Here is a 21,962-nt window from a genome sequence, read left to right as displayed (position 1 = left end):
TTCTCTTCCATCTCTCTCGACTTATCTATATACTTCAATAATTTCTCATCTTAACTTTGGATTTAATCCTATCGTTCGGAAGGTGCTAACTTTTGCTTTCGAGGAACTCAGTGGAGCAATTTGTCAGTCTGGCGGTGAATTTCACCCTATCATTCAAAATGCGATTAATCGTGCTTTGGACGAGCTAGGTGGAGAAACTTCTCGGCCCGATAGTGAAATTAGTTTTCACGTTAGAGTTGCTCTCGAGGAACGACTTAGATCAACTTCTCAGCGGCCCAACGAGTCATCTGCTCCTCCTCCACCCTCCTCATCTTCTTAAATTTTGTTTATGCAAATACTATTAAGGTTATGTTTTTTAATATTTAGATATTAAAGTTATGTTTGGATCGATGGAATGAAGCTTAATGGAACATTATAAACTTATGCTTTATTGTTTGAATTAATTAAAAAGAATGGAATGGAGCGGAAATTCATTCTATCTCATTCTGCCACTTTCCTTCATTTTTTGTATCAGCTAATTTCAAAACATTGTTTGAATGATGTTTAGCTATTAACACTTATTTTAATGAATTACATTTAAAAATGTATTTTGAAAAAAACTTGTAATCTTATTGTTAAAAAGGGTTTTATATACAAAAAATGAAGAAAAAAAATATGTTTTATACCTCAATTTCATTTTATTTATAAAAATTTTCTTTTAATTTATGATATTTTAATTTTAATATAATTTAAAATTTTTAGAGTATAATATTTATTATATTGGATAATGATATATAGTGCGAAAGGGCATTGGCTAATATGCATAAGGATTTTCCTTATGCACCATGCATAAGTCAATATAAGCCATTGAATCATGTTTTTAATTGAGTATTGAGTATTGAGTGGTGAGTATTGAGTTTTGAGTGGTGAGTATTGAGTATTGAGTAATAACAATTGATGTTTAGAATTTGATCTAATGATCCAAGGGTCCATAATAATCTATGCACGGTGCATAGATTTTTATCTATGCACGGTAACTGCACCCGTGCGAAAGTATTGATCGTGAATTCATGCGAATGATGTGACACTATATTCTTCATTAAATTTTATAAATTCTCTCTGTTGGTTTTAATTTAAAAGGAAAAAAAAGATTGATCATTCTATAAATGACCCTTTCATAAAAATAATATTTCTTGTTTTTTGGCCAACAAATATTTTAATTGGCTAGATTATATTTCGTGATCATTTCATGAAAAAGTGTCTCGCGATAAATAGCATTGCTCTATTATATTAATCTTAAATGTGAAACTCAAGATATATTTTTAGAATTTTTTTAATTAAATATATTTATATTTGCATTGTGAATATTAAAAATACTCAGACTCACGTTTAATTTACATTAAGTACTTTTATATTTATATTGACGGTGTGAATAATTATCGATCATAACATAATTATTGTTATAAATGTCAAATAAATATAGATTTAATTATCATTTAAACATATATTAAGTATGTGTAATTGTCCAGTTTAAAATGAAAAATGACTTAGGGTATCTTTGGATAACTTAAAACTAACAATGTGGAACGATATAGAATGCAATGGAATGAAAACATAAATTTCTTTTTATTATTTGGATATTTTACGACGGAGAAAAATTAATATGACATTCCACTATTTGGAAATTGGTCAGAGCGAAAAACATTATAATTTTTTATTCCAACTTTACCCTTTACTTGAAAAAACATTAATATTGTTAATTATATTTATTGTATATAAAACAACACAATAAATATTTGTATAACAAATCAAGAATTTCTTTATAACATATCAAACAACTTATTTATAAAAATATTATTTTACTAATTATTGCTTCTTCGACTAACGTGAGCAAATATTGACAATAAATTTTAATACGTAGTAAAGATGAGATAAGTAAAAATAACATGAGCACATGACAAATTAATTATGAATTTTTACTATATTTTTATTTTTTATTTTTTTTCTCTTACAGTAACATCAAAAAAATTTAATCTCACTAATATTCTCCATACAAATTCAAAATATTGACATTAAAAAGATATGTAAAGGAAAACAATTACTATGAAAGAAAAGAAGAATATCACATAGATAAAAATAAGGAATAAGAACGGTTAATGAAAGTAAATATTTGGATGACAAAATTGTAATTCTGTTAATAATTTATTCCATTTCATTGGATACACCTCAATTCGGGTGGAATGAAAAACAAGTTAAAAGATTCGTATTTGATGGAATAAGTTCCATCACATTCCATTCCATTCAATTTTTGTAAAACCAAACAATGGAACATAATACCACTCCACTCCACTCCATTCTGTTTAATCCCTTTCCATCAATCCAAACATACCCTTAGGGATGGTTATATTCTTATTCTATCACCTCTTTTGTTGTGAATTCATAACCATCTTTATGTGTTTGACCTTATTTTTCCAGATATGAAGATGTGGAATTATCAATTAGCTAGTCAACACTATGTCCGATCTAATTAATGTGGAAAAAGTTTTCAATATTGCACTTTTTGATTCGGTCCTAGCAAATAGACGAGTGTGGAGCATAAAGACTAATTGAGACAGCTTAGCAAGGAGTTCTTATCGACTAATTATTCAAAACCTTATTGGTGCTAGTTTTCTCAAACAAAATAGCTATTGAGACCTTCACTGGAAGATTAAATCACCACCAAAAGTCAGAAATTTTATTTTGCGGATATGTAGAAATTGTCTTTCTACAAGAAATAGGATACATGAGAAAAGTGTTAATTGTCATGTTAATTCTGCTCTGGTCTGGAAGACTCTCTGCATATTTTATTCTTCAAGTGTTCTAATAGACGAAGTATTTGGATTCAAACATCTTTTCACCTTATGATTTATGAGATAGTGGATAATGGAAACTAGTGTTGCCATAATGTTCTTTGATATCATCCAGAAGCTACCCTGTGACGATTATGCTCATTTTGTCACTACCATAAGGAATATCTCGAAAAAATTGAATAACAAAATTTGGAACAATGTTATAGAGCAAAATGGGAAGTTATGCATAGAGCCATCGACCTTATCCATTCTTGGAAAGATTCCACGAGGATAAGAGACCATCAATCTACTCAGGTAAGATCTTGTGTTAAGTGGAGCAAGTCGAACAAGGAAGAATAAAGTAGATGATTCATTTTTAACTATTTATAATAGAGTAGGTATAACAATTAAGAATAGAGGTGATGGCAAGCTATCTCTGGGTCGAGGCCGGGCATCTCTATGGCGCTCCAAGAGAATAGATCGTCATTCTCTCGTAGGAACGCCTTCAGCTATTTTCTGGCCAATTTTGGCAGGTTGGCCCTGATCTTGACCCCTTTGCTTGGGTCCTCTCCGGGTGGCACGAGCTTGAAGTCTCTGTCTGGGATAGGGCGCAAGACGTCCTCTATTTTGATCACCGGAGATATCTTTGCTTCTACTTTCCCTTTGGCTTCCCTGCAAAAGCGACTATCTAGGTCCATGGTATCTATGCGTGACAGCGGTTTGGGTACCTCGGAACTAGCGGGCAATGCTGACTCGGCCTCTAGCCGAGGGACGAATTTTTTGGAGTTAAGGCCTTTGGAGGATGCTTATAAACACCTCTGGGATGCCTTGATGTCTCAATGCAGGGTGGCTACTTGCCCTTTGGCCATGTAATATTTCATCTTGAGGTGGACGGTGGAAGGCATGGCTATTAATTTGGTCAGAGTGGGTCGTCGATGATATATTGGTATACAGGAACGCACCTTGTAGACTCCCAAAGATCTGCATGGATATAATCAATGGATCCACGTGTTCTTTGTTTGCCTTTGTTGAACTTCACTCTGCAAGATTTTCCAAGTAGACATGGTTCAAAAAACTTCAGCTTTTCGACTTTGTCTCCACCAAGCAGATTTTGTTTCCCTAATTCAACCAGTCCTCTTTCACTCGCATGGCCCAATCTCATGTTCCAGATTTCTGTCTTCGACAACGGTTTCATGGATGCAACATTTGTCAAACCACTTACAACTTTAGCCTCAAGGGTATACAAGCCTTGTTTCTTCACGCCTCTCAAGACTTCCTTCGACCCCTTCATGACTTTTACGTTACTTTTCTCTCCTTGGAAAATATATCCTTTCTTGTCAAATTCAACAAGAGAAAGCAGATTTCTCTTCAAATCAGATACATACCTGATTTTAGTCAACAACCTTATTGACTCATCATGGAGCTTGAATCTCACAGATCCAACACCTGCAATCTTGCAAGTTTTGTTGTTTCCCAGCAGTACTGATCCACCATCTTAATCACATCATTCCTCGAACAAATATTTGTTTGGAGTCATGTGTCAAGTGCAACCTGAATCCATAATTCACTCCTTCCTAAATTTACTGCTCGAAATCACAACGACATTAGATGATTCGAAATCATCTTGAACAATGGCCGCATTGCCATTATCCTTGCCTCCATGATCTTTCAAGCGTTCAGGGCACGCCTTTCTTGTGTGACCCTCCTTCTTATATTGATAGCATCGAATGCCATATGCTTCGCCATTATAAGACTTCAACTAACTTTTTCCCTTCTACTTGTCGAACTTACCATCCTTTTGCAAGAATTTTCCCTTAACAGCCAAACCTTCACCAACAGTCGAAGGTTTATGCTCTTTTCGTTCGTTCAAGTCCTTAGAATACATGGCTGATTGAACTTCTTCAAAGGTCAGGGACTCCCTTCCATACAAGAGAGTTTCTTTAAAGTGAGCATGTGATCGAGGAAAAGCGCACAATAGTAACAGTACTTGATCTTCATCATCGATCTTCACATCAATATTTTCAAGATCAAGGATCAGCTTGTTGAACATATCGAACTGCTCAGACAACACTTTTTCTTCAATCATCTTGAATGAATACAAAACTTTCTTCAGGTAGAGTCGATTTACCAGCGATTTGGTCATGTGCAAACTTTCAAGTTTCGCCCATAACCCTGATGCTATCGTTTCCTTTAAGACCTGCCGGAAAAACCTTATCACCAAGGCTCAACAAAATTGTGTTGTGTGCTTTCTCGATCATAGTCGTCTTCTCCGCTGCCTTTAATTCAGCATTCATGGTTGCCTCTCCCTTCAACGCTTTCAAACAACCCTGCTGAACCAGTAGGGCTTTCATCTTCAAGCGCCATAGACAGAAATCATTCACTCCGGTGAACTTTTCAATCTCACACTTTGTTGAAGGCATCTTCTACACGCTCACCACACCAATTTGTTGTGAATTCAATGCCAAGAACAAAGTATAAAACAAGGGAAAAATAAAGGACAAGGAAGAAGAATAACACAAGAATTGGTTATAACTGCTATTCTTTTACTTTCTCTTAGAAAACAAGATTACAAGTTTACAAGAATAACAAATAAGCTCTCTCACCCTAAATTAGGATTTGCTGTGTACAATAATGAGAGACTAGTATGCTATTTATAATAAAACCTAACATACTAACTAATGAGCTTTTTCCACAAGGCCCATTACACAAGCCAACTTAATAAATAAGCTAACTTAACAAATTAGAGTTTAAAGACAAAACCTAATTTAACATGCTAACAACCCTAGCATCTTCGACACCAACATGTGAACAACCTTCGACTTCATGCTTAATCCTGTTGAACCAAGAAGCTACCCTTTGACCATACTAGAGTTTGATCCAATATCTCACAAATATGATTCTTAAGCTTTTTGGAAATGTACGCCCAAATTCTAAATTTTTAGAATCTCTCTTCTCCCTCTATAATCTCTTCATCTCAAAACATTTTCTTTCTTCTTTATTTTTCGAGTGGCCTTGTGCGCCATCAACGACTGAAATTGTTTCAGATATTACGAATGGTTTAAACACCATCTAAAGGTGTATTTCTTTGAACGATTCATCACAGTGCAATTGATAATCGTAACTCTTTTGTGAACGAGTTGTTTTATCCTGGAGGCATCGTGGTTATTAAGAGATGTTTTGTATAATTTTAGCAGTACCGCGAAATGTCTTAAAGAAAGCGTACCGATCCGCGACTCAGGCGATAACTTCCTTCGTGATAATATTTTCAAAACCGAAAAAACAACACACTCCACATTTCTTTTTAAAGTAAAATTATACAACAATGTCAAAATTAATTGAGGCCGAAGCCTTACAAGAATACAAAACAAAAATTGAAACTTCACAAAAACAAATGAAAAAATAAGAAAAATGATATAAAATAATTACAAATTCTTCATCTCACCACTAAACCACTCTTACCACACCAGACCCAATCAAACCAATAAAAAAATCAGAAACTAAAACTATCTATCACAAGCACAAAACTTTCACTAGCTCACTGAGAGTCACTATCAATATGCTGCAACAAAAATTGGAAATCAGATCTTTGTCTAAGGATTGTTGGTGGATCCACATCCATATCTGATATTCTGATGTCGCTCATGGACCAAAACAACTCCTCCATTAAGAATGGAATACTGAATTTCATGCAAGGAGCAAATGAAATAGCTTGTCAGGAAAGTTTTGTTTCTTTGGATGGAAAGTGAATTTTGAACTTGAATGTAAAGTAAGAGTTAGGAAAATAATTATTAATCACCTGGATTCCACTTCTAGAAAGAATGAGTTATTGAGTATGTTTGTTGAGTTTTCATTGGTTATGGTTTTTTCCAGACATCCTTCTTTGTAGTGACTATATTTTCCACAGCTGGTACACAACATATGCAGACCTTCATACTCTATGTTATATTTATTCCCTTTAATCATAAACATAGCAAGCAACGGTTTTGCAAGGTCCACTTCAACACACATACGTGCATACTTCCCCCTCTCCTTCCGTAATGTATTTTTGTCCACCTTCAATGTGCTTCCTATCTTATTCCCAATGTTCTTAAGGACTTTAGCATCATAATATTCAATTGGCAACCCTGATACTCTTGGCCATACAACCACACGGTATATGATATCACTTTGTGGGTGAAAGTTAGGACACCACTTCTTGACCGTAAGGTAGTGATCATATATAAACCATGGTCTATTCATCAAAGCATTAGCATGATCATCTTCTTGGGTGAAAGTGACTAGAAAATAATCATTGCTGAGATCAATAATGTTGATTATTCCTGATTTCACCCACATTTGTTTCAGTCTAGTCTCCAGGGCTTTGTAACCAATCCTCCTCCCCAACAACTTCACTATAACACGACACTTCCATGGTTTATAGATCCTTTTTTCTTCAGCTTTCGACAACACAAAAATAGGTCAATCGTAAGTGCCTATTTTGTAATTCTTGACTCGTATTCCCTCCACTCCTTCCATATCAGCATCACACTCACCCTCTTCTTGGTCTGAATCCTCCATATCATCATCATTCTCCTCTCTCCCTGTGCCCCCTACTACTATCTCCTTAAATGACTTGAAACTTATGTTCTTCTCACTCGATATTTCGCATCCCCCTCCAGCATCCTCCTTATCCAAACATCCAAACGCGTCTGTATCTTGAAATCAGTTATCTTTGAAATTCTAAGAGCTCCTACCCTTGCTATGATGTTGATCCGCCGTAAACCCTAGCAGAAGGTTTGAATCCATTGTAAAATATTATTATTTCAGTAGAAAATACCTTTAAATTTAAATTTACTTTCTTTGTTTTTCATAAAAAACACAATTTTAATGCTAATAATTATGTTTTGATTTCTTAATAAGTGACTTTTTTTAATCATATATATTGAGATAGAAATAGTTTTTTTTCAATAGGAAATGAAATTAAACGAGAGTTAAAGGGTTACTCCGCCCACAAACAAGGGGAAAGCTCCTACGTTTCAAAACACGAGAGCGGTAGGATATTCCAACAATATAAATTACAATGGTTCACTCTTTTGTAAAACGAACATAGCCATCTCCAAGCATTCAACACAATCTCCAACAAACAATCAATGAAGCTAAATTTCTCGCTTTTGAAGATCACCGCGTTATGCTTAAGCCATATATTCCAAACCGTTGATAGCCACACCACCGCCCCTATAGCTCTCGTATTGGCACACTTAATCTTGAGACAATTGCGAAAATAATTCACAAACTCCTCTCTAGATAAAGTTGTGTCTACTCCTACCCACCCATAGACTTTCCTCCATATCCCTTTAGTAACCTCACAACTCGCAAACAAATGTTGTAGCGATTCTTCCTCCGTTAAACCAAGCGCATATTTTGAGTCATTTCCCTCCCTCAAAATACCCCTTTTAATCAAAAGATCTTTGGTGGCAAGTTTATTGATGATATAACGCTAACCGAAAAACAGAATTTTCGAAGGAACTTTAACTTTCCAAAGATGAGATAATGCTAATACCGTTATATGGTCAAGAGGTGATCCGGATAATTTCTCTTTAAAGCGCTCATAGCAAGATCTGACATAGAATTCACCATTTGATTCCACCCTCCACGTGAAAATATCTTTGCTGCTGTCCTGGACAGCCAGCTGTCGCTACTGCAGCTCCGTAAGTAGCTCTCGAACCACCTGGTCCGTCTGCTCTATAACGCTGCCAGCAGAAAACTCGCTGCCAACAGCCACCGTCTTCTCTACGGTCCGTGTCGAACAATTGTTTAAAATAGAACCTGCACAATAAACTTCAGCCAAATGATTTTCAGCAAAACAGAATAACTTCGGGTAAGCCTCCATTAACGTTTGAGAACCTGTCCAGCAAGCATACCAAAAAGGAATATCATTTCTGTTCCCAATGGTACATTCTATAGCTCGCTCAAAATGATTGTTATTGAGTTTCGAATAGTTGTCCGAAATAATTAAGTTTCTCCACCAAATTGAATCTTTCTTTTCCACAACCGAGTTATCCCCTATTAAGACCTTTACCTTGCCGTATCTTGCCTCTATTATATCCCTCCACACCGCCTCCTTCTCCGCAAAGATTCTCCACTTCCATTCACTAATTAAAGTCACATTCATAATTTCCACGTTTTTAACTCCCAGGCCTCCCTCTTCTCGGGTTTTGCACACCATGTTCCAACATACCCAATTAATGGTTTTTCTAAGCTCTCTCTCCGCTCCAGAGGAATTTTATTTGAATGGCGATAATCTCATTCAACACCTTCTTTGGGGCCCTATAAAAAGAAAGAGAATACAACAGAATAGCATTTAGAACCGAGTTACATGTAGCTCTTTAAATATATTACTCGAGAATTTATGCAAAAAGTATTATTATGAGATTTTAAGTCCTAATTTTTGTTCATTCTTCTATTCCTCTTAATTTATTGGTAAATATTAAAAAAATATTAATATAAAATAAGAAAAAGTTTTATAATATAAATCAATCTCAATAAAAAATTCTAGATGATTTTATTAAAAGAATATTATAATTTTTTTATTGAAATTCCAAATAATGTTGATTTTAATAATATGGTATGATTTTTTAATATTAAATACAAAAGTATTATTTTGGGATTTTAAATTCGAATTTATATTCATTATTCTATTCCTCTTAAATTATTTTCAAATATTAAAAAAAGTTTGAAATGAGTTAAATCAATCTTAATCAAAATTTTTGATAAATTTATTATAAGAATATTATAAAATTTTCTTGAAATTCCAAATAATGTTAATTTTAATGATATGATATAATTTTTTAATATTAACTTCAAAAGTACTATTTTTATGTTATACTGGAAATTCACATAGAAAATAATTTGGTTTTTATATTTTTAATTAAAAATTTAATTAACTATCCATCTTTCCTGAACTATTTGTAGGGTGTTTATATATATATATATAGGGTCAAGTTACTGTGCATAGAGAATAATCTATGCACCATGCATAGAATAATCTCTGCCTTTGGATCAACATTTTAATCTAACGGTGAATATTAGGCATATATAAGACATTTGTTAAAGAGGAAACCTAATCTCATTCTCTCGCTCTCTCACGATTTTGGGGCTTCGGGTTCTCTCTCTCGCCGCCACCACCACCATCGCACTCTCTCTCTCTCGCCGCCACCACCACCATCACACTCTCTCTCTCGCCGCCACCACCACCATCGCACTCTCTCTCTCTCTCGCCGCCACCACTATCGCAGCACCTTCAACATCATCATCTAGGTAAGATTAAAATATCTTCCGATTAGGTCGCGATTTTGTTTCAATTTGTGTTTTAGTTACTACGATTAGGTCAGATTAGGTCACGATTTTGCTATATTTGAGTAATTTGTATGAAATAGAGTAATATGTATTGAGTAATGAGTGGTCTACTATGAGCACTATATGTAACTTGCTGAGTTATTACTAGACTGATTTGAGTAATTTGTATGAAATAGAGTAATATGTATTGAGTAATGAGTGGTCTACTATGAACACTATATGTAACTTGCTGAGTTATTACTAGACTGATTTACTATAAAGTTTAAAGTTGATACTCAAACACCAGGTAATTAGATGACTTTTTTTCTGCATATACTTGTTCTATCTTTCAACTTGAATATGACTTATTATTGAACACTAATTATACTATTACTCCTTTTCTTGTAAAACACATATGAGCTGAGAGAGGCATTAATTGAAATCAAGATTTCTACCAAAAGAAAAAGAAAAGAAGAATGCATCCTTCAGTTCCATGATAGTGTGGCAGATTACTTATATTATTTTGACAATAGGATGTTGCTACATTAGCCTCTATGTGTGGTATATTTCATATGCTAGGTGGATTTCTCGCACTGTTTGAGAGTGTATGTCTGTTGTTATATTATAGATGCACATGTCTTATTTGTGAAGCATAGAGCCATCAAGGATTATTTTGACACAGATAGTTCAAATACTATTGTGTCTATAAATACATTAAGTGGGCTAAAAGATTATAATTTTGTTTCCGTATACTTATAATTTTGTTTCTGAATACTAATTTTTTGAGTTTGTGTATTTGTACATTGTTATAAGGGTTATCATTATATATATAAACACAGTGTGCTGATTAAGCAAAGAACATGTTATTCAAATGTTATTCTTCACGAGTTTCATTAATTTTATTGTTATTGAATATTATGTTTCTTGATATTATGATGGAACATACAGACTGGAGATAAATTATGATGACATGTTAAATTACAAAAATATTTGAAGGAGCACTATTCAGTAAAGAATAAATATTGTAATCCCTTGCATCATGAAATATAAGTGTCCAGTTTGAAATTACAGCTGCCAGCCTTGTTTTTGTATCTTCCATGAAATACATATGGTACTATGGTAGGCTTTTGCAATCTCATATATTGTTGTGATTATTACACCATTGTTACTACCTGTGATCGATGGGCTGAGTTGTGCAATGTTATTTCTCTAGGTAGAATTTACTAATTTGGCTCTGAATGTGAACAAACTGTTGGGAGGTGAGTTGAGTTGCCTCTCCAAGGTACATAGTTTTGAGTATATATCTATAATGTATTTGTGAGATTTTAGATAGAATTTTATGAAATAGAGTAATATGTATTGAGTAATGAGTGGTCTACTATGAGCACTATATGTAACTTGCTGAGTTATTACTAGACTGATTTGAGTAATATGTATGAAATAGAGTAATATGTATTGAGTAATGAGTGGTCTACTAGGAGCACAAATTGTTGGAACACTTTTTGGCTCATTTTGTATTGCTAATTTTATTTTATTCCTGCGCTAAAAAGATTAGGACTCGGCATAATGTTTACCCATTCTGTCAATAGATTATTGAATTGGAGTAATATGAATTTCTGCTCCTTGACCCATTTGCCACAATATGTTCATTTCCATGTAGATTTCATATTATGTTCATATGCTTCCCAAGGCTTTTGCTCATTACTGTGAATCCATCTAATTTCTGCTAGATGTATTTATATGTTAAGTTAGTCTGTCATTGCTGCATATTCAGAGTAAATATGCTTCCGACAACAAAGAATGTACAAGTTATCCCTAGTTTATCTTGTATTGCTTTTATTTATGTATTCTGCTAAAAGTGTTCTTTTTAGAATCAGGATACTGCTGCACATCATCATGGATGATTGTATTCTTTAAATAGAGTATGTTTTGTTCCTTGCTTATTGAGTAATATGTTGTATGGACAGATATGAGAACAAGATCTGCGGCACGAATTGATAACAATGACCATTCTGATGATTTTGTTACAATCGTAGAGGAACACGTAAATGATCGTACTACTGCAGTTGGGACTGAAGAGGAAGAGGATGGATTTGCTGACATGAGAAATAAGAAAAGCAAAAGAACTTCATCAAATATATTGCATAGAAGTAAGTATTTGAATAATCTGTTTTTGGATTTGAGTAATTTGTTGTTAATATTTATGTTTAGAATAGTCATATCATAAGTTTTTTTGGGAGGCCCTGCCCTGTACGAGTTAGCTACAATTCAACCATGCCACCAATTAGGGGTCATATATTTAGATATAGTTTAATGGTGACAATTCTATTAGGAGCTGTGCATAGTTCAATACTGGCCAGATTTCATGAGTTCATGCTTTTAGAGAATAAAATCTGGATGTTGATTTGTTAGGATTCAAATACTGATTTATTTATTTTTTAATTTTCCTTGTCTTTTAATTCTAAAATTTACAAGCAGATGTGGCTTGTATTGTTTTTTTTAAAAGGTTTCATACTTAGTATTTTTTTTTTCTTTTCGAACTATAACCAAAAATATGTAACAAAGCTAGTAGTATTTTTTTGGATTTGAGTAATATGTTGTTAATATTGAGTAATCTGTTTTTGAATTTGAGTAATATGTTATTAATATTGAGTAATCTGTTTTTGGATTTGATTAATATGTTATTAATATTGAGTAATCTGTTTTTGGATTTGATTAATATGTTGTTAATATTGAGTATATTCTGTTCCTTGCTTTCTGTTCTTGTTATTGAGTAATATGTTGTATGGACAGATATGAGAACAAGATCTGCGGCACGAATTGACAACAATGACCATACTGCTGCAGTTGGGACAGAAGAGGAAGACTTAAATGATCATACTGCTGCAGTTGGGACAGAAGAGGAAGAGGATGGAATTGCTGACATGAGAAATAACAAAAGCAAAAAAACATCATCAAGGATATTGCATAGGTGTTTTCCTAAGAAGCTGACAGAATTAGTTATGTTGTTGAATGAGGGAAAGAAAGATCCTAGGAAGAAAGAAGACTGTATTAAGAAAGAGAAGTATATTAAGGAATGTGGATTTGGCGGATTGTTGAAACTGAACATCACCATTATCCCGGGGGTATTTGTAAGCTGGATTTTAAATAACTTTGACAAACATAGGGGAATGATTGTCAATGAAAATTCAAGAATTACTGTTGGAGAAGAAGATGTGAAGAGGGTATATGATTTGCCAAGGGGTAAGAAGATAATTGATTTGGAAAAGGTTGACAAATCAAATATAGAAAAGTTGAAGAAATTTAAGGAGCAGCTCGGGTACATAGGGGAGGCTTATGATAGTATGATCCACATACATACCAATGTTTTGTATGAAAAATTGATGAAGTTTGAAATCACAAAGAACAAAGCTTGGGCAAAAGGTTTTATATTATTGGCTATCGGAACCATTCTTTGCCCTACTACTTCATATTTGATTAGTTTGAACTATGCTACAGTGTTGAGCGAAGTAAAGAAAGTTAGTAGCTACAACTGGTGTCAACACTTAATTCAACATGCCAACGGAGGGATTAAGAAAGATGCATGTTCTGGGAAAGCAGACTTCCACTTTCTTCTAGTATGTAATCTATTAAAATATTGTTTTCATTGAATGTATCCTCTTTAAATTTTATTTAATAATCAAATTTAATATCTTCATTGTAGGTACATTTTTTAGATATGGTGCAAACAACCAAACAAAAGAAAATAGTTGAAAAAGCACCAAGTTGTGGAAATTGGGAGGATGGCAATGTGAGCATGGAGTTGAAGAAAATAAAGGAGAAGGGAGGTTTCAACAAGGTGATCATTCTTGATAAACAAGATTGTGATATTCCAGAAAGTAGTATGGCAGCAAAAGACATGGGTGATGAAGTGATGCATGACAAAATTGCTGAGACTGCAAAACGTAGTAGAGAGAAAGTGATCCAAAGAAAAGGGAAAAAGCGAAAGACACAAAATGTGGATGATGAAATGATGGAGGCTCATTTGGCTCCACAAGACTACGCATTAGAAGAGGTATATCTGAACGAAATACTCAATATTCAAATTTAGTAGTGTAATATATTAGCAGTATTTAGTATTGAGTAATGCTTAGTATATGGTCATTCATTGTTATTTGAGTATCGAGTATTGTGTAATATATGACCATTCATTGTTATTTTAATATTCAGTATTGAGTGCTACAGTTTGAGTATTGAGTATTGCATAATATATGGCTATTCATTGTTATTTTAGTATTCAGTATTACTGTTTGAGAGTACATGTTTAATATGTGGCTATACATGCTTAGTTTGAGTAATATGTGGCTATTGATTTGAGTGCTTTTATGTACATTGCAGGCTAAAAAACAAATAAAAATTTGTGATGAAAAGCTGAAGTTTTGGGCAGATTGGAAGACTTATTGGGTCAAACAGGCAGAGGAAGCTGAGTCTTCAATGAGAAAAGGAAAAGAAGTTGGAGAAAAGGAGCATCGTTCTAATACGGAAAAAGAAGTTGGAGATAAAGAGGATGCTGCACATGAGCCTAGAAATGCAAGTCCTGAATTGGTTGAGAGTGAAGACAATGATTCGGATCATGGGCTTGAAGAACAAGATGCAAATTTAGTTGATAAAGAGGATGATGCAGAACAGCCCGGAAAAGAAGATGATGCAAATCAGCATGAAAAAGAAAGTCAAGAGAAGCATGGTGATACAGCTGAGATGAATGATTCTGATTGGGGTCAGCCTTCTTTTAGTCTAGGATTCAGTACTCCTATATCATTGGAAGAAAGTAGAAAGTCACCATCTGATGTGGCAACATACACACTTATGGAGAACATACCACAAAATGAACAGATTCCGCTTCCAAAAAGAATCTCAGCATTGTCACAATACTTTAGATCCCCATATGTAATGCAAATGAAGAAGGCAAAATTGAGTGAGGAAGACACACAATTGGTCAACTATGCATGGACATTGGCAGAAGCAAATGGAGGAGCTATGTACGTTGATTTTTTAATTCAAGCCATTTAATATTTTTTTAACTTCAATTTTTAAATGAGATTCATTATATTTCATCTCTAATTGATAATGATTTTAACATGAAGGGAGGTATTGTTCCAAGACAAATGCAAGATGTTAGACAACCTTAACAGGGGATCCTTATTTTGTCTCAAGAAGGATTGTAAGTTAGAGGGGGATGTCATTGGAAACTATTTTAGTTTCTTGAATAAAAAAGAGATGATGAAAGGAAAGATGAAAAGGTTCATATTCCCGGTTACATATGAAGTAAGTATCACATATTGATTAGTTTTAATTAACTAAAATTTACAATATCTTCATTGTTTAAATTCCCATATTAAATGTATTTTGTTATAATTATTTGCACATAGTTTAAGCATGGCGTCAAGATCACTAGACGCAAAAAGGATCATAGAGAAGCCCATGTAGTGGCCGAGTATGCAGAAGATTTAATAAGACAGCTCAAATACATGGATTTTAATGATATAGACGTGGAAGATCCTGAATATGTAAGTACATTTTTGCTTAATATTTGTGCGAACATATTGTAAATATATTGTGCTAGGATAATATTCAATAATGTTTAATATGTTGATAGTATTGAGTAATCTGCCATACTAAGTGATACAGAAAGAATTTCTGCTATATCAAAGGTAGAATTTAGTAACTCTTTGAAAGATAGTTCATTTGAGAAAAGTTCAACGAAAGGAACTGATAATGTGTCAAATGAGATAAACACTACCAGTCATATAATACTATTTGGTCAGATCGTGCGTCCCGCTGAAAAAAGTTTCGATGATTCTGCTATTAAGGGGGCTGATTGTAGTGAGATGCACAATGAAGTTGAAGATCAAGTCAAATCTGTTGAAAATAATAGCTCAACTAGTTTTTAGAAAATAGTGAAGTAGCTAATAAGATGGATAAAACATGGCTTTAAACTTGCATACTGTTGTAAACTTTCTACTTTGTTACTATACCATGGTATGGTTTTCTTTTTTCTTTTAGTTATTCTCTCTTAGGATTTGGAGATGATAATTTTTATCACCTTTTAGTCACAATTTAAGTAAGTTAACTGCTTTTGAATTCTCATATATGCTATTGAAATTTATAACAACTTGGTTGGTAACAGACTTGCTCTTAAGTGTGTCAACACTAATCACATCACGACATGCTTTGAGATTTTTATTGCTACTAGTATTAAAAATTAATTTTAAAAAAAGTACGTAGTTATTAAGAAACTTAATAAGAGCAATGAAGAACATCATTTACAGCTCGGCGAGTCCATATGGCAGTGAAACAGTGGAAGAAATATCACACTGCTATTCAGCCAATGTTTGATGGATCCAAATCTCTAAGTTTAAACCATATTCCAAATTAGAAACCTAAGAAGTATGAACGTTTTGTAACAAAATAATACCGAACACATGAGGTTATAACAAAATAATACTGAACACATGGGATAATATTCAATAATGTTTAAGTAATATGTTGATAGTATTGAGTAATCTGTTTTGATTAATTACAAGGTTAGCTATAGCAATCTGTTTTGATTAATATGTTGATAGTATTGAATAATCTGTACTGAGTAATCTGTACTGAGTAATCTGTATTGAGTAATCTGTACTGAGTAATCTGTACTGAGTAATCTGTACTGAGTAATCTGTACTGAGTAATCTGTACTGAGTAATCTGTACTGAGTAATCTGTATTGAGTAATCTGTATTGAGTAATCTGTTTTGATAGTATTAAGTTCCATGTTGATTATTGTACTCATGATTTCTTTTCATCATTACAGTGGTTTTTCCCAGTTTATTTGAAGAGTCACTATGCTGCATATGTGATTGATTTCAAAGAACAGAGGTTCGGATTTCTGAATAGTTGTGAAAGGTTCACATTTCGAAAAGAAGATGAATGGGACAACTGGGGGAAGTGGAAAGTGAGATATGGGATGGAGTTGATAAATGCTAAGAGAAATGAACCTATAGACTTTAGTCAATGGAGTTGGGAGGATGTGAAATTGCCTTTACAACATGATAGGAAATCATGCGGGCTATTTGTTCTGACATATATTGAGAAATGGGATAGCAAGCAAGCTGCAATTTGGGATTTTTTTAAGCATTGGGATATGATGACAAATGAAGAGCAAGATGATTTCATGGAGATTCAAAGAGTAAAAGTGTTGCTAGACATCTTGAAGCGTGAGGACAATGAGTTGCTTCAAAACTTGACAAAGTTAGCTCTGACATTGGCTGAAGAAGAGGCTGCATGTGCTATGGAGGATGACTTGGAGAAAGAAGCAGAGAAGAACAAAAAAAAGGTGAAGACAAAGAAGTCAGCCCCTAACTTGGGTGAAGAAGAGGAAGAATGTTTTATGGCACAAGTCCTTGAGAAAGAAGTCGGGAAGAAGACAAAAAAACATAGGACAAAAAGGAAAAAAACTCTATATTGAATTGTGTAGTAAGAATGTTGGTCCCACTTGTAAAATCCCTACATCTTCCTTTCTTCTCAGCGGCGTGTTCTCAGAAGTCACAGTCTCCAATCCTCTGCTGCTAGTTTTCATGGAAATAGGGTCTGTGGTGTTTGCCTTCCTAGAAAAGATAAGAGATTGTCCGCAACTGAGTCTAAGTCATTAATGCTTGTACCGAGAACATGCTTCTTTTTTGATCTGTCTCTTTCTAACTTCTGTGCTTCTGACAAACCCTCACCATCGCCGCCATGAGTACTTTTGTGTTCCCTAAGCGATTTAAGAGAGTCGCCGGAGTTGTCACACGGTGGCTGAGCCAAATTCCGGTGCCGTTTAGGGCTGAGGATCGGGTAAACGTAAGGTGGTTCTTCGTCTCCGTTCGGATGTCCCAGGGAAGAAAACGAATCTACATCTTATGAACAAGAGTTCGAGCAACGAGATGAATCCTTCGTCTCCTCTTTGTGGAAAGAAACATCCTCAATGATCAGTAAGTTATACCATGTTCCATCTATACAAGCTTTGACTCTATTTCTAATTTGTTCCAAAGAATCTGTGTGAATCATTAGGGTTAGAACATCCAATCTGTTAGATTTATTGATGATGGATTAGGGGTTAACTACTGTCCCGATGTCATCCAGAAGAAGATTGATGAAGTTCTCGTTCCTGACAAAGCAAGGTATGCCGTAAATAGAGATCCACGCCACTCTCACACACTCCGCATCCGATTTTCTCCAATCTCTTACTTCTTTAAACCACTGATCTTTCCACTCTTCTCCTTCTGTTAACAGGTTCGCTAAATCTCCTTCCCTTTCCTCCTCTAGAAGACATAAGTTGGGGCCCAGAGCAGTCACTGTAATAGAAAAGAATCCTTCTTCAAGAAGACTCTGAGCTACTCCAAAGGCAAGTCCTGGGTTTCGAGAAACCCCAACTTTGGCCTTGCGAAATCTGTTGGTTTCAGGCTTAAAAGAGGAATAGAAGAAAGTTTTGTTTGCTTCTTTGCTATCTGCAGGAATCTTTGAATTGGTTCCTGTAATGGCTTCCACATATGATTTGGATGGTCCTGAACCTCCCGACTTCACAGATATGGAATTATTAAGGTACCTGTTCTCCAAGCCATGTTCTGTTTTTGTTTTCCTTCCACTGCCATTTTCTAAACCTACACACTGCCTGTTGTTTTTCCTTTGATGCAAAAAATCTTCTTTCCTTTTGATCTTTGAAATATTAGCTTTCAATTTGACTCCTTCTAACCATAAATTGTCCATTTTTGTCTCCAGGTTCTTCTCATCATTAGCATTGATGAATCTTACAAATCCAAAACGCTTGCCTCTTCAATCTCTCTTTAGAGGTATCACAATCTCCTCTATCAGTCCTAGCTCCTTAAACTCCATAAACAGGTCTCTTGCATTCCATTTGTCCCCAAAGTCTGTAATGAACATCGTTGTTAACAGGTTCTTCTTCACTCCATTTTCCTTTTTCAGAATGTCCCACTTTGCACCTCCTCCTAACCTCCTGTTGTTCCTCTCCGTCACAGGTATCCATCCTTCTTCCATAGGTTGCTTAGTTGAAAGTTGAAAAACTAAAAAGTCAGAATCTCTTGGCACTCTCTCTCTCTCTCTTGTTTCTCTCTCATCCTTCCTCCTAGTTGTACGTACCACGGCATTGTTCAACATATGAATTATGTTTTTTTTATCAAATTTTAAAATAACCTATATTTTGAAAAACAATCGAAAAAAATATGATCATTTATAGTGGGTGTAATATGTTCTTAGTATTTTGTTGAAGATATTTAAAAAATAATAATTTGAACTAATAATTTAATGATAAATATTGATGTTGTATACATTGTTATACACTCAGAGAGTTTTTTAGTGACTTGTATTTTAATAAATAACAAATAAAAATTATAATTAATAAATAATTATTATTCTCAATTTTTTGCAACAAAATTAAAAGTAATTAATATTAATTAAATTTAACAACTTTAATCAACTATAAAAGAATAGTCTTAGCAAAAATATACTAAATAGAATTATTTATATATTTATATATAATTTTGTTACAACAGAAAAAAAAATATGGTGAAGGAAAATATATTTAGTACTATTACTAAAATAAAATAAAAATACTAGATATTGAAGAGTTTTTTTTTTAACCAAAGAGAATAATAACATTAAAACAAAATGTTCCATAACAAGATACACAATGGGGACCAAGCCAAGGTCCGTCAACGACAAAACCTAAGCTTAGGGGTAGCTTCCTTGTCTAACAAGTAATCTCTAGTTATATCCGTATGAACATAATTAAACCATTGAACATCTTTACAATTTAAACCAATACTAACCCAGGCATCCGCACAAAAATTGGCCTCTCTAAATATGTGAGTAATCATGAAATCAATCTTCAACGTGTATTCCAAACACATAAGCCAACGAGACCGGATCTTCCAAGGCATCAAATTATGATCTTTAAAGGCATTGACAACCATGATACAATCAGATTCAATCCAAAGTTTACTAATATTATTACTAATGGCCGCCTCCAACGCCATGATCGCAGCCAAGAATTCTGCAACCACAGGAGATTCAATTCACAACCAAGGTATGCGGAGAAACTTAAAATATGATTAGCATCGTGATCCCGGAAAATTCCTCCGCAAGAAGAATGATGAGGATTACCAACAGTAGCACCATCAATGTTACACTTCAACCAACCGACCAAAGGAGGAAACCAAACAACATTCTTAGTGATCAGAGACTTTTTAGGATTGATTTTTATATCAAACTTCTTAAGGAAGCTGAAGCTGGGCATATCAGCATTAGAAATCTGATTTGAATAATTTCCCACCAATTTGGCATGGGCAGAGATCAAGGCAACACATGATTTCCAGTGCATTGCCTTATCCTCAAATCTGGATTTGTTCCTAGTAATCCAGACATGATAAAATATGCATATTATGCTGGCCTAAATGACTGCCGCAGCTTGTTGAGACCAATTTAATGTCAAGATTTTCCTACAATCATCAATGCTAGATATGACATGCTGCATCTGAAGAGAACCACTGAACCATGTCCAGATATGCTTAGCAAAGCTACACTCAAAGAATAGATGCGAATCAGATTCATGAGAGGAATAACACAAACTACAAACAGATGGAAAAGAGAATCCTCACATCTTAAGGTTGTCATCTGTAGGAAGTTTATGATGAATGTATCTCCAAACAATCATGGAATGAGAGGGAGAGGAATCAATGTCCCATGGGAATGATTTTCAACAAGGCTGAGGACAAGGTTTGATGAAGTAATTATAAGCTTCCTTTAAAGATAGTAAGCCGTTAGAAGCATTCTTCCAAACTAAAGTGTCGTGTGATAGATCACTTATAGAAAAGGCAGCTATCGTGGTAAGCAAGGAAGGGACAACCGTTTGAATGTTTCCACTAATTGACCAAGAGCTATTATTCCATCAGTCCGTAACCTAGAAGTTAAAGAATTGTGAAACTTGTTTGGAACATGGAACTTGTTTGCAAGAGGTTCTCCCACCCAGTTATGAAGCCAGAACAGAAGTTAACAGTTTTACCATTACCAATACTCCAAATGCAGTTTTCCAAGACATTAGCATAATGCACCTTAATCCCATTCTAAATTGAAGACTTGATTGAATACTTGATTAGACCTGTCATATGAAGAAATAATGAAATTACCAATAAACAATATCTTGAAATTAACCAATAATATAAACTCCAAATCTGCAACAACATGTTTTGATTTCTCCTTTCTCAAGTAAAAATAAATAAAGATTTTAGATATCGTGTGACCTCTTTTTTTTAGTTGTCCACACTTTTAAGGAGAATGCAGGTCAAATAATATTTAAATTAGCTCTTTATAAAAAACTTTTTAAGAATGAAGAAAACTTAATAGAATGAGTTTTTAAAATTTTTTTAAGTAACTTTAAATTCAAATAAGAATATTATATACTCTAACCCGATTACAAAAGAGAATCAATGACAAAGCACACAGTCAAGCAAATTAAAGATAATCCACAGGACATTTACCCAATTTATAAAAAGAAAGTATTGATATATACTTTAAATTAGGAGGTAATATTTTGGTCCCTATATCGAATCCTTCTAAATGCATTTTTTTCATATATAAAGAGCACACGTTATTCATCTTTTGTGCTGATTCTATAAACTTTTTCTGCAACAGACAGGTACCAATTTTCATATTTTTGTTCCATCAATATTTTCTTGTATATTTTACTGTTTTGTATGTGAAACTTGCTGCATATCACCTTTTCCATGCACAACATTTTATATTATTATATCTGTAAACCAATATTTGTAAT

The sequence above is a fragment of the Vicia villosa genome, unplaced genomic scaffold, assembly GCF_029867415.1.
Source record: "Vicia villosa cultivar HV-30 ecotype Madison, WI unplaced genomic scaffold, Vvil1.0 ctg.001429F_1_1, whole genome shotgun sequence".
Classification (NCBI taxonomy): domain Eukaryota; kingdom Viridiplantae; phylum Streptophyta; class Magnoliopsida; order Fabales; family Fabaceae; genus Vicia; species Vicia villosa.
Note: the sequence above shows the minus strand (reverse complement) of the source record.